This window comes from Acipenser ruthenus, chromosome 26, assembly GCF_902713425.1.
Source record: "Acipenser ruthenus chromosome 26, fAciRut3.2 maternal haplotype, whole genome shotgun sequence".
Taxonomy (NCBI): domain Eukaryota; kingdom Metazoa; phylum Chordata; class Actinopteri; order Acipenseriformes; family Acipenseridae; genus Acipenser; species Acipenser ruthenus.
In genome coordinates, this window is record NC_081214.1 from 219,079 (window position 1) to 233,413 (window position 14,335).

The 14,335-nt window shown below is 41.0% G+C and overlaps 1 protein-coding gene across 8 annotated transcripts in view; it reads left to right on the forward strand.

Annotated features, from left to right (window-relative positions):
* Positions 1–14,335, forward strand: part of LOC117429545 (BCAS3 microtubule associated cell migration factor) — a 174,238-nt gene that overhangs the window by 106,162 nt on the left and 53,741 nt on the right. The window lies entirely within an intron of this gene.

Consider the following 14,335-nt stretch of genomic DNA (forward strand, 5'->3'; position numbering starts at 1 on the left):
GAGCCGGGCTGATACATAATATAGAGGCAGTGCCAGGGAGAGGCCCTCCAGGTGTTCATGAATTCATAAAGAACACAAACATCCAGCTTACTGGCTGTATGTGTTAAACAGTTTATTTTTAACGGTAAAATCAAATGCTTCAGGAGCCTAGAGAAGAACATGAGGCATGCTTGCCTTGGGTATTACAAACTCCTTGTTACCTGTTCTGCCTGCCACACTGCTGTTCACATGAATGCACATTGAACCATTTTAAATGAGGTCCACACAGCATTCTTTTGTACTGTATCATTGCTGCTGAATATGAGTTATAATATAGTGGCATGAATGGGAGCGCTCTTTAACGTGTACACAAACATTAGAATAATCAGGTCATTTTAATAATAGGGTTGTATTGTTTTCTGTCCAACAATAATAGGGTTGTATTGTTTTCTGTCCAACAATAATAGGGTTGTATTGTTTTCTGTCCAAAAAAAGGAATATGACAGAATGTTGACTGCATAGAAAATGTACAACGACATAAATAGAAATCATCAAAATGATCTGGTTTCCCTAAAGATTTGTGTGTTTGAAAGGGTTTTTAACTCCACTGAAATCCATATAGCTGAGAAGCAGCACTGAGACCATGTTGATCGCCTTTCTCTCTTCGCTGTGCGCAGACCAGGTTGTGTTTAGGGTGACCTGCTGCTTTTGAGAAGGCAGCTTCAGTTATTAAACGTCAAATTGAAATGCCTCACCTCTCTGCATGGCAGAAAGGAAGCTGACTCACAACAGTGTGGCAAATTGGCAAATTCACGGAGCCCAAAGGGAAACACCGGCCCCCTTGGACCGCACTGTGAACCTTTTGTCTCCACTGTCACAGTGTTAACACGGAGAGCTGTTGGGTTAGCGTGCTCGCTGCACTGGGGTCAGCTCCAGTATGGGCCGATAAAAATGAAAAACATGCCCCGATCGGGGACAAGAGCAGGGTCAACAGCTGCTGGAGGATATGGCAATCATTTATAAAAATATGCTTTCTCGAGCCCGCAAAAACAAAACCCCAAACTCAGCAGCTGGGAAGGGTTGGGAGTAGCCCGAGGCCGGTTAGCCCCATTCCAGATGGGAGGGTTAGGCCGGGGCTAGCCAGGCTGCTCCACTTAGACTTCCGATTCACATTAGGAACTGAAAAGATTGGAGGAAAGGAAAGAGGAAGAAAAGCAGCAAGCATGACTGCTCTGTTTTTCACCCAGCTTAATCAAATAAAGTGGGCCGCTTCCAAGACGGAGCAATTGAATTTATTGATATTCGTGCCCCCTCTGTGTGTGTGTGTGTGTGTGTGTGCGTGTTTCCAATGGCAAGACTTGATGTCTACGCCTACAATTGGGAATAGGTCGATAGGACATTTTCATGTTGTATTTCTATAGGTCAATATGGTGATAATAATGAGTAAGTCATGCAGAGAAGTTGTTTGTAATTTGGTTAACTGTCCATGATAAAATAATACATTTGGAATGCATGCTGTAGCATGTACAGTAATGATTGTCCTTTATTGTTTGCTGGGTTGAAAACGACTTGTTCTGCAGAGGCATGAATAATTCATTTTTTTCCCCACATTGCTTAAGCACTGTTTCCATTTTCTCTTTGGTCATTCCATGAATATGTAACGTTTGTTACATTGGATAAGTCCTAGATTTCAGACGAATGGCAAGACCAAGTTCATAGTAATTACAGTCTATCCCGAATGCATAAAAGTTGGGTTGTCAGACAAGTAGTCTGATATTAATGACACATCCAGTTTAGCAAAGGTTCCATTTCCATGGTATTGTGGAGATTCTGTTACATAAGAGTCAGTCGGAGCCTTTCAGATGTAAAGCTGCGAGTGTTAACAGAACGTATACATTCTTACAGGGGAATGTGGATTTCGTTTTAGTTAGAAAGATGTATCCCTTGAAGCTGTGGGAATCGTTTCACAGTGCAGCACGTCACAGATCTCTCCTGTGTACTGATGCCAACACTGACTCATTTTACACTGAAATTAAGGAGGCCGACACACAGGTTATGATATTCATTGGGAAAGACTACCAAACTTTACCACTACCAGCTTTTGCTTCTGATGTATTAAGCCTCCTCTACTTTTCAGCTCTGTGATCACGTCTTCATTACCATTGCCTAGTTAAATAGCTGGATATATAATAGAAAGTGCAATGTTTGTATAATGGTTTTCAGAAGGAAATCGTGAATTATTCCAAACAGAGAGAGGTGCATGTGAATGTCCTTTTGTGTAAACACATTGGGATGTGACGTCTTCATTTCAGCTTGTTGCTGTGATCACTGAGTGTACCGCGCTGCTCAGTGTGCTGGTGTCTGCCTTGTGATGCTATCTGCTTTCCTATCGCCATAGGACTGGCAAACCGAGGTAATTTAAAACTGCGAGAACCCACCAGGCATGTCCTTGTGGACTTTCATCGAGCGTGACCTTTAACCCCTGGACTTCCACAGCAACATTCAAGGGGAATTGAAAACACAGAGCCTTCATTGAGCCAGCAGTCTCCCATAGAGCTTGTATTTGTCAACTCTAATTGGAGAGTAATTAAGGTGGAGCTCTTCAGAAGCTTTGAGCATGTGACTCGATGCAACCACTCTGTTTGGTTAGTCTTTAGTGCTGCAAAACAGATCATAGACGCAAATGTATTCCTCTTCAAATGGATAATATTGGGCTAACTCTTGCCTTTTTTATTCCTTTTCTTGTTTGTTTCATTATATTTAGGTGGTACCCATGTTCTAGTGACACGTCAGTTATCATTTGGATAAAATGCAATCAAAATTATATATCTGTTAATGAGATATGAAATAGCTGCAAGATTGCAATTATGCCATCCCATCAGAATATACAAGACAGGTGTGTTAAAAACAAGGTACAGAGGCTAGAAGGTGAGCCATCTTGAATGTTTTCTCAGCCATATTCTTATTTTAGAAATTGGCTGAGAAGAAAGTCTGCAAAGATTGAGACATTTGGCTATGTGTAAAACCATAAATATGCATCTCGTAAAATCTAAATATCTCAGCTTTTCTGTTTCACTCATAATCCTGCAATGAATAAACCATACTGGGAGTGGATTGTGTTGGAAAATCGCCCGATGGAAAGGACCGGAGGTCTTTGCATTTCCTTTTAAAACAAAACGTTATCTGGTTCACTCAGGGTGATTATGACCAGGCAGACTAGAGTATGAAGACAAACAATGGATAATGTGAATATGAATGAATAGACTTTCCAAGCTGTAAGAGTACACCCATTAACAGCTGTGCTCCTGGCGACGGAACGGCTCTGAAGTTTGCTGTGTCCTTCTTCAGCCCTGCACTGCACATGGGACTCTCCCAGAGCAGACCTGCTTGTGTTTACAGCTTCCCCGGAAACCTTCTCTCCCCGCTTCCAAACTTGTATTTTTAAATCAACACTTTGAACGGTTTATTTGTGCAGAACAACAATCCGGCAAGATTTATTGCACTGTAATCTAAAGAGAGCAGTTACATTTCCAAAAATAAAGAGGCCCGAATCCCTGAAAGAATGTAAAGTGAAAGCTCAAGATGGAGTGCGTTGTACAACACTTAACTCTCCCTGGATTCTCTCTCTGTCTTTTTTCTTTTTTTTTTTTTTTAAACAGTAGGCCCTTTCAGTTATATTTTTTGTTTGTTGGTAAAACCATCTAGTTAAATCTCTTAGGAGATTAGTCATCTTAACACTTACAGCTGTGAGGAAACAGAGTGAATTTACTTTGTATATTCATTTTAATAGAAGCTTTCAATCGCATTTATATTTGAATACTGCACAGTTACAATGCCAGTTTAAGAAACAATTAAGTGTAATAACTACATATATTAATTATACTGTGCATCCTCCAACAAGCTGCGTACAGTTTATAGACTAACAAAACACCAAAGATGAAATGTTGGTTCTTTACAAGGGACTTGGGCAGCGGCATTAGGTCACAGTAGAAATGCTATTTCTGCTGGTTTCTTTTTTTATAACCTTGATTCCAATCTAACCCATACGTTAGGAGTAATCGATGATGTTGAAAGGTTTTTATACTATATGAGGGGTGTTGGAACATGGTGCACAGAATCCTGTTGTCCTTTTGCGTTTGTGTTTTTTCTTCTTTTTCGGTTTGTTAAATGTCTTGAAGCCGCTCTGTGTGTTACTCTTAACATCTCTGTTAGTCATTATCACCCTGTGTGGCTGTTTGCATTTCGATTTCTTATGTAACTATGTTTGATAAACTGTAAAGGGGACGTTCCTGTCAAGCTGGATATCTGAGTAAACCGAAACACCAAAACAGCACATCAATTTCTGTTTCTTTTTAGTGTCATCTCCACTTTTGGTTGTACAGTACATGCCATTTTTCTGTTGTCGTTGTGTTATATTCCCACATGTCCACTTGCTTGCCTTTTGTTTAATAATAAGATCGTGGGGACTGGCTTGGTCTGCAGTGGGTCTGTGTGAAAGAAGGCTATCCACGTGTACAAATAGAGGCACTGCTGTTTCATTGTGTGATCCGTGTACATTATTTACATTGCCAGCAGAGGTCCTGTCTCTAGTTGTGTTCCAGGGTGTTTAACGTACAGCTGTGCTGTCTTTACACGCTTGGCACTCTTCATATAGCAATAAAACAATACAGTACATGGAGGTAGTTTTAGACTAATCTGGAGCTTTTTTGTAGTATTTTATTTGCAGGCTTTTATATATAGCTTTTTTTATGCATAGCTGATGCTTGCTATTTGTGTTTGCATTATTATTATTGTTAGTTACTTTCGTAAATTGCTTTTGCTGTCAGAAGAATTTCCTTCGGGAATAGATGACATTATTTATTTAATTTTTCTTTTCTTTTTATAACCTTTTAGATTCATGATCCTGCATTACCAGTACTACCATCCCATAGAGCACAATGTGTGATTCTGAGCAGATTTTCAGAGAGAAGTGGTCCTTAGAGTCCCCTCGTTCAGGAATGTACTTGTTATGTTACTTCAGACAAAAATGAAGAAACAAGACGCTGCCTCTCGAGAGCTTTATCCCTGTTTTAATCATTTTTACAAAAAAATTCTGCTTTACCTTTAGGATTATATCACTATTTGACCCTGATATGTTTTCAATGTATTATGTTAATCATATGTTTTCCTTTGCTTCACTCAAGCCTAGCTATAGTGTTGTTAGCACTAAACAGTGCTTCTGTAATTTCAGGAAAGCAGAAGCCCCACTGAGTTTAACTAGGAGAAGGGAGCAGGTCTGCTGTAGGCCTGCACTGGTCCTACATGTCCTCTTCCATGTGTCTATAGAACTGTTATCCACACGTGGGCTACTCTGAATTTTCAAAGCTTTGGGCTCAGTTTTTTTAAATCTCCGCTCTCATCCCTAAAAAAGCTGATACTGCTACCACCAGAGAAGTTTGTTCTTTCATCGAAAAAGGTGGATTTTGGTTGTTTTTCAGATCTTGTTTTCAGATTTAGTGTTTTCACAAGGATTAGTAGTGGAAGTGGCTTCTCCTGGCTGGTTTATAAATCTCATATCCTGTTTATCTGGTCACCAAAAACGTCTAAGGAATTGCCAGCAGATTGGAAAAGCAGCAAGTTCTGTTTCGGGAGGTAAGAGGTTAATTGGGTTATCTGCAGTCGTTCCAAACAGCCCAGATCGGGGGGGTGGGGGGGGGGGTGGGGGGGGTTGACAGCCTTCCACTCATGAAGGAAATGAATCCCGTGTGATGGACTCGTGCCATTCCTCATGAACCCATGAAGACTCCGGGATGAGACTCTCAGCTTAATTTCACCGCCTGGGTGCCGAGGAGGGACAAGCCTACCTTGTGAGGTCTTCATGCACAGCACAGCTCAGTAATTAAAGCACCCTACTTAGCAGGGCTTCAGATGTCTTTGGTGGTGAGCATGACTGCATGTCAAAACGTTGGCGCTTTTCTCCAGCCCATGCTATAGAGCATAGAAAAGGGTGAGGGGCTCTTATTCCTTTGATATTATGCCTTTGTATTCACAAGCATGGTCATTATTTTAATTAAACTCAATTATCACTATTATCTGGACAATTGCTTTCTTTGACTACTCTTCTGTGTCCCGCTTCCATTGAATGATGTCAATAGATCACAGATCGACTCGGGGAGGTATGAATTAAAACACGTATACCGTGTAATGCAAATGTACTTCTTTACAGCGTTTCATCTTCTTTTATTATTATTTTTTTGTTTAGGAATTACATTGAATCATTTTAAGTGGACTCTGTTTATCTCAAATGTCAAGGGCATGCAGAATGTGTTTTTAAAATGTGTTTTTGTATAGTTTGTGCCCATTCTTAGCATGGCTGTGAGTCCTGAGGGGCCATTGTTCTTTGAGAGTTTGAGGGCCTGTCTTTGTCCAAAGTGACAAAAAGAATAAGCAGAACACTGGGGCTCCATTGTTCCTGTGCGGCGCTGTAAAATATGATTTGAAATTAGGACCTCAGGGCAGTCCCTTGAATAGCCCGTTTTTATTTTCTGCCAGCATTTTAATCACCATCAGGCTTAGCGTGGACAGCCAGCATAAAGCCTCAGTGTTCAGCAGAATGGAGTGTATCTCGTAGGCGAGGGGATGGAATTCAGGGATCTGTCATCTGAGAAGCATTAGGGCTTTTCTTTTCTATTTCTTTTTTCCCTGAAGACTTGTCAAGATGTCTTCCCCTTGTCTCCAATGACCTTTCAGTAAGAAGTCATGACCGGTATTCCTGCAGTTAATACTAGATTTCCACAGGCCAGTCTGGCCACTTCATTAAGGGACAGTGACGCATTCTGCATAGATTCGTTTATTTTGATTGCAGGGTTTTCAGACTAGATTCAGGACTTCCTTCCTTTCTTTATTTATTTTATTTATTTATTTATTTTAAATGTTATTTATTTACTCCATGTTTGTTTATTGTCATGATAATTCCGCTCTCAGAAGTGAAACTTGTTTTTAAAAATAAGTACTAAGAATGCTCCCCTATAGTCTATTTTTCTTTTTACAATGTTGTGATTTCCAGTAATAAAAGTGGAAAGAAGCTTCTAGTCGTGATGAAATCAGAACTGTTTCTGAGTTGGCCTGTGTTCTTCAAAAGGCTTCTTGCTAAGGCATACTAGCGGTTGAGTTGGCCTGTGTTCTTCAGAAGGCTTCTTGCTAAGGCATACTAGCGGTTGAGTTGGCCTGTGTTCTTCAGAAGGATTCTTGCTAAGGCATACTAGCGGTTGAGTTGGCCTGTGTTCTTCAGAAGGCTTCTTGCTAAGGCATACTAGCGGTTGAGTTGGCCTGTGTTCTTCAGAAGGATTCTTGCTAAGGCATACTAGCGGTTGAGTTGGCCTGTGTTCTTCAGAAGGCTTCTTGCTAAGGCATACTAGCGGTTGAGTTGGCCTGTGTTCTTCAGAAGGCTTCTTGCTAAGGCATACTAGCGGTTGAGTTGGCCTGTGTTCTTCAGAAGGCTTCTTGCTAAGGCATACTAGCGGTTGAGTTGGCCTGTGTTCTTCAGAAGGCTTCTTGCTAAGGCATACTAGCGGTTGAGTTGGCCTGTGTTCTTCAGAAGGCTTCTTGCTAAGGCATACTAGCAGTCCTTTGCTTCTGCATCCTCAAGAAATGCAATAATTAGGAAAGGACTTTCCCCGTGTATATGCAACTGCAGTTCACCTGCCTGGCGGACGCTTCATAGGAATCACCTGTTACATTTTGAAGAGGAACTTCACTGGCAACATTTCTCAATCGGGGATACATGCATGATGTAAGTTAGCTGGATTGAGTTTGCAATGCTAGTTCTGCTCTTAGAAACTGCTTGTTATTTATTATTATTATTTATTTCTTAGCAGACGCAGCAGATGGTGCTGCCCTGCATGTCACAATAAACATGTTGCACTTCCATCGTAGACTGTGCATGTACTGTTGCTCTGCACACACAATACAGGCTTGAGAGTTCAGATTCTGGCAGGTCAGAACATTTTACCACCTGCTTAAAATGCAGCAATGCCGTTCACTCAAATAAATACTATTTAGAAATGACTCGTGTTTTGAAATAAAAGCATACAAAATATTAGAGTTTGAGATGAAGTGAAAGCATGTTTCTACTGTACTTTGAGATTACTCTCTCCTGAGCTCATCAAAAAATCAAAGCAGGCAGTTTACCATGTGCTCACATATGATAGAAATACTACAGTTAGGTCCCCCAGTCTTTTAATCTGAATGTTAGATGCATACAGTTCGGTCAGTATATTAAACTTTAAAAATGGCACAGTGACTCTAAGAGGCAAGTTCTGAGGTCACTGCAAGTCGTTTGCCAATGACATCACTGTACTTGCATATGTGAAATAACACATTATCAGTTCTGTCACATACAGTTAGTTTGCTCATATTCATTCAGTTATCGTAAGAAGGAAAGCAGCTGGGAATTGCAATGCCGGCGTCATTTACTAAACTCACTGCTTATGACAATGGTGCAGAGAGGGGAAGATCTGGAAAGGGTATTGTTGTTCATTCAGCGGCCTGTTTAATATCCTGGTCATCTTTACCTTTGTGTGACATGGTGTCTGTAACTCTGACCAGGACCCTTACTGCTGGAGCCTGCAAAGCCGCACGAGAGAGAACTCATTAACTTTTTACCAAAGCTCCTGTACTGAAGCTGTAACTTCCCCGAGGCCATGTTGAAAGGATGGACGTCTTGGGGTTGAAAGTACATTGTTAGAGCTTCAAGTCCATTTCTTATCCACTGATGTGCTCTCCACCAGCCCACACAAGATTGAGATGGCCTCTGTTGGCCTAAGCCAACGAGTAAGTTAATGTTAGGGTATTGATCACACAATGGAAATGTGTAAGATTCATTCGCACAAACATGAATTGCATTTTCCTTTTACCTCCTGGTGTGAGTGAAAGTGACTTCCCTGCAGTTAATTATATACTGGTCGTCTATTTGTTTTCAGTTGATTCAGGAAAAAAAAGCGCAATAAAGTTGTATTTTTTTATTACTTTTATATACAACGTTGGCACCATCTTGCACAGTCTATCGTCGTTCTGTTTTTAAACATATGTGGTTTAAATAAAGGACTTGTCTAAATTAAGTCTTAAAAAGTGATAATATAACATAAGTGGAAACAAATGCTGGTACTTAACAAGTTATAAAGGTTTGCTTAGTTTCAGGGCCAAAGTAAGAGGTTACGATTTTCATTTTAGTACTCACTCCAGTTTCCATGGAGCAGCTGTGTGGGTGTGCAGCAATGTGAGAAACCCATTTTCATTGAAAAATTGGTATGTTTTGGATGTTAATGAATAGCTGTTTTAAATAATCTTATTTCTAATGTTCAAATAAAGAACAAACGTCCCTTTATCGCAAACTATTCAAGCACTATCCCCAGTTAGAGAAGTGTCCTTTGTTGTGGAGTGCACATGCTATCAGTGCTTACATCGTGTGAAATATGCACCATTGTAGGAGAAGCCAACTTTAGTCTCTCAGCATGAGTGGCATTCCTGGAATAATGCGCTGATACAGATAGCTGGACAGAGAATGATTTCCAATAGTAGTGGAAGACTTTGACTAAATAAGGTGCACAGTACACTTAATCAGCATTTATCAGTGTGTGCTGTATTTCAGGAAACCAGTCCATGTAAATGGGATTCCTTACATGCTAATGCAGGGAATATCTGTAGCTAGAGTGTTGTTTACTTCAGTTCAGTCTGTTTGTACGCCCTGCACAAACTGAAATGCATTTATTTATGGTATGTGAAAGCTTCATGACCTGCTGCCCTTCTGCAGTTCATTGTGTCGGGAGTCTGAAAGAAAACTGCTTTCCTAACAGATCTGGCTGTTTCTACCACCTAGGCTCCTTCCCAATTGTAAACTATTAGAGCAAAGACATCTGTGTTCTTGTTACCTGTAGGATAGAGGTGGTGAAATAGAATAGCAGTGGATGAATTCTCTGAATATTGACTTCCTGTTTATTAGACAGCATTGCTAATACAGAACACACTGTAACCTAGGATGCAAGTACACAGGGATTTCAATTATCAGCATCTCTTTCTGATGTCTCCAATGTGTCAGATTGTAATGAAATGCTCAGTCTCTTAAGCTGTTTCGTGTTGTATTATAAATAACAGTGTATCATGCTTGACCTTGAGGGGTCACAGTGCACTTTTGAAATTTGACTCTAATCTTCAAGCATCGTAATTGCTTGACTGTTTTAAGTGCTGTTTTATTTTTTTTATTCCAGGGGTAGATGCATTCAGCATTTAAAGGGTTGATTTAAAACGTGGATTGAAAGCAGAAGCATGATTTACTCATGAAAAGTATGAAAGGATTTCTGCCCTTCTCCACGGTATTAGATCCATGATATCGGAGCGCTTTATTGAATATTTTATTGACTGTCTGCTTGCCCTATTGTGACCTGCCTGACATGCTAAGTTTTTCCCTCAACGGAGACGCTGTGTCAGTTTGTATTAAGCAGCCGAGCGTGGATTTTCCCTTCATGTTTTCTGTGACTAAACTTTATCTCAGCAGCAGGCACACAAGGCACCGGGGCTTCCAGGACATGCCTATTCAGAGCAAATCCACAGACCTCAATATCAACCTCTAGAAGATTAGCAAGACCAGTATAGCAGTGTGTAAACTCCACGGGAAGTGCAGTCCTCATATATAAGCATTCATGTGTTGAGTGTTGTGGTTGGTTTCTTAGCTTTGCTGCTGTCTTGCCAGGACGCTGTTGAAAATACTGGAGACATGAGTCTCAGTCTCTCCTCTAACCACAGTAATAAGCATGAGGCTGCTCAGTTCTGTTCATTTTAACCCTGAATGCTCTCATGGGGGCAACAGCTTGGTTTTGTTCTGGTGTTTCAAGTGCCTATAACTTTGTGCTGGCAGTGTTTGCTTGAAAGACACTGTGGCAGGGCAGAAGCCCTGCTGCTGTAAATAGCGTGTATGTGGGAATGTAAGGTTGGCAGGGATGGGGTTAAATCTGTCCCTGCCAGCAATCACAGGTGTGGCCATTCCCAAATTAGGTGTTTGCCATTGGAACTAATTGCGAAGGCACTACCACATGGTACAAGACTGTGGAACATTCAGATACATTTTAATGTTAAAAAATGTAAATTAAGACAAAATATACCCGTTTCTAATCGCGGTAAACCGTGATTTCAATATTTTTTTTCAAGTGAAATGGTTGTGAATTGTCTCTGTATGTTTGATCTTATTTAAAAATAGAGGCAATCTGTGCGTGTATAAATACATATAACGTTACTAGCTAACAACCATACCTTGTGCATGCGTGCTGCGTGGGTGTGGGTGTAAGAGTAACTTGGAGAATTGGTGCGGTATGTCTCTCCGTTTTGAGTTATGCCTGTTCAAAACCTAGTGATTGGTTATCAGATACAAAAATGATTCAATTGAGAGGACATCTTTAGCCGAGTATGAACTTCTAGCCCATTTTTCTTTTCTTTTTATAACAAAATAAAAAGATCTTTAAAAGAATCAAAAATCGAAATGTAAAGAATCTCGCCACATATATATTTGCAACAGAAAGTACAACATATCTATCTATCTATCTATCTGTCTATCTATCTATCTAGCTATCTATCTATCTATCTATCTAATACATCTTTACTGGACATTAAGTGCACCTTCTTCCTTTCTTCATTAACAGAAAACGTTTCCTTAACCCCGGCTGTGTGCATTAAAGGAAGCTCTATTATCCAGGTAAATGCTAGCAATGTAATTCAGCCCGAGGTTGGGTGTTTGAAAGTGCGAGCTGTGTTTGTAACCCAGCACAGTGTAAGATGGGAATTTGAAAGGGTTTTAAAAGGGTCAGCAGTGAAGGACATCCTCAGGAGCAGCATGTGGCTCTTGTTCTTACCCACATCTCTTGTCTAATCCAGCCTGGGGAGTCGATGCAATTTTGATGTAGAAATTAGGTTGTTGCTCATCTTGCACCTTTTTGCTCATAGTATTGACAGCAGCACTGAACTGCTGGAGGCAGATAGGATCTCAGCGATCGGCCCGCTCTTTCAGCTCTCCACTGCTGACAACATCAGAAGTGTTTTAACAGGGTTTTAATGGGCAGCCTACGCAGCTTCTTGGAGGTTTGGAAGTAGCTACCGTGAAAACCCTTTCCTGCTGATCGGAGCTGACATGCCCTCCTTTTCTCATCCAGCTGCTGCTGCTGCTGCTGCTGCTGCTGCTCGTTTGGCTGGGGAGCTGGCACTGCTGGGGAGATCTACAGTGGTTTCAACAGTGACCAGCCCCTTCCAGCTCTGTTTCCAGGTGTGAAATTGAAATCAATTAAATCAAATTTAAAAGTTGTTGTGTGATGTTAAGGCGTTGACGCTGTTATTTGGTTGTAGGGCCAATGTGAGCACAGATGTGCCAGGTATGCCAGGTGTTACAATGGTTATGGAGGGATGCTGAATGATTGTCAGCGGAATGGGAATCTTCAGTGAAGTGTGTTATCCAGACTCTTTGGGACTTTTATTTGTGAATATTTGGGTGGTCTTGGACACATCATTTCCTGACAACAAAACTCCCGAGATCAGTCGTCTGCTAGATCTGCAGTCTGAAACAGGGAGATGCAGCTTGTATATACTGCAGAACATGTCCGGAATGCTATTTGCATAGTGAGCAGTCATATGCTCTACAGTATATGCCAGATGTGTTGGGTATTGGTGCCTCTTGAGAGATCTGAGCTCCAGCCATTAGGGACCCGTCATTGCCATTTACTAGAAGGAGTTCTGATTTCTTTCTAGGCTAAAAAATCTAAATAAATAAATCCTGAAAGCCATTACATAATGGTCATGATATCATATCCAGCTTTTAGACTTGCTGTGATGAGAAGTCTGTGTCACTCTAACTTTAGATTATTGAGGAGAACTGATGAATGCTTTTTTCACATTTGCTAACGAATAAGCTCTGCAGTCCCAGTCCAAGTGACTGAAAGAATCTCGTCACATTTGCGTCACGCTTGCCACTTCTGCATTAGCGAGCCGTCTGTAATGCTGGGGCTGAGTGGAGTGCCAGCAGAGAGCGCGAACTCCATTGGAAAGCCCTGGGAGAGCTTGTGAACCTGTGTGGATTGGAAGACTTGACACGATCCCATGACAACAGCACTCAATATAGAAAGCTGTGCATATAATCTTTTATTAAAACCACAGAACAGTAAACCACAGCTTGACAGGACTGACCTCCGAGGTGCAGAGCAGCACTGTGCTCTTTGATTTTATGATTCATGATTTAAAAGTTGGAGCTGTTACTTAAAGAATAACAAGTCAGGTTAGTCCGACCCCTTTGTAACACAGTAACCAGCAGACTCCTGCTTCTAGCCTGAATGGGGCTCCTATTGTGTATTGAGCAGCAGTCTTGTGATAGAGCTTAAAGCTGCTGGGCAATCTCATCAGCACAATTTAGTAGCACAAAGAGCTGAATAAGGGAGATTGTTCCAATACAATAGATTTCCTTTAAGGTAGCCCGGAGGCAGGACCGCACAGGCGCCTGGACTCGACCTAACTGGTCTTGTGTCTTATTATAAGAGCGGTTTTTGCAGCACTGTTCCTCCAGCGAATGAGAAAGAGCGGAAAGTGTTGTCAGCTTGTGTTGTCACATGGATCTGCCAGAGGGACAGGCAAGGGTCAGGCAGAACTGTCCAAACTATTAACCTAATGAGATCCTACAGCTATATCATTAGCTGGGCCCACTGAGGGCTTCCTGCCTTTGTTGCCCCAGATTTGCCGTCCTTTCAATCCGTCGGAGCCTCTTCCCCGTGTTACTCAGGTTTCTTATTCTGGGTTGTAGTTAGTTAGCTATCTTAGGTATTGGCAGAGAACGTACTGTAACTTTTTAATTATTTGTGAATGACAATTTGCTGCCGTGCCGAATAGCATAAATCCATATGAGCATAAATCATGTAATGATTTAATATGATTTTTTAAAATTTATTTCTTGTGTTTTCAACGTACCTTCAACCCAGTTGCAGCCTCAGAAACACATCTCCTGTACGGCTGTCAGTGAAAGGTAGTTCCAGTTGTTTTTTAGCAGGTCACAAAGCTAAAGATTAACATTTTATGCTTGAAGCCAGTTTGATTTATTATTTCATAGACCCTTGTGGGCATCCCCGAATGGACCCCTGTGTCCCGAGAACGAATGCATGAATTCCAGATTGGTGTGCACTCTTGGCACACTTTGGTGTTTGACCCATGAAGTATTTAAGCACCCTGGCTTTTTAAAAAGGAAAATATTCCTATCCTTTTTCAGCTCTGATGAGAGCAAAAGAAGAAAAAAAAAAAGTCCACTTCTCCATTGGTCTTGTAATAAAATAATAGAGCTTATTACATATTTAACTAG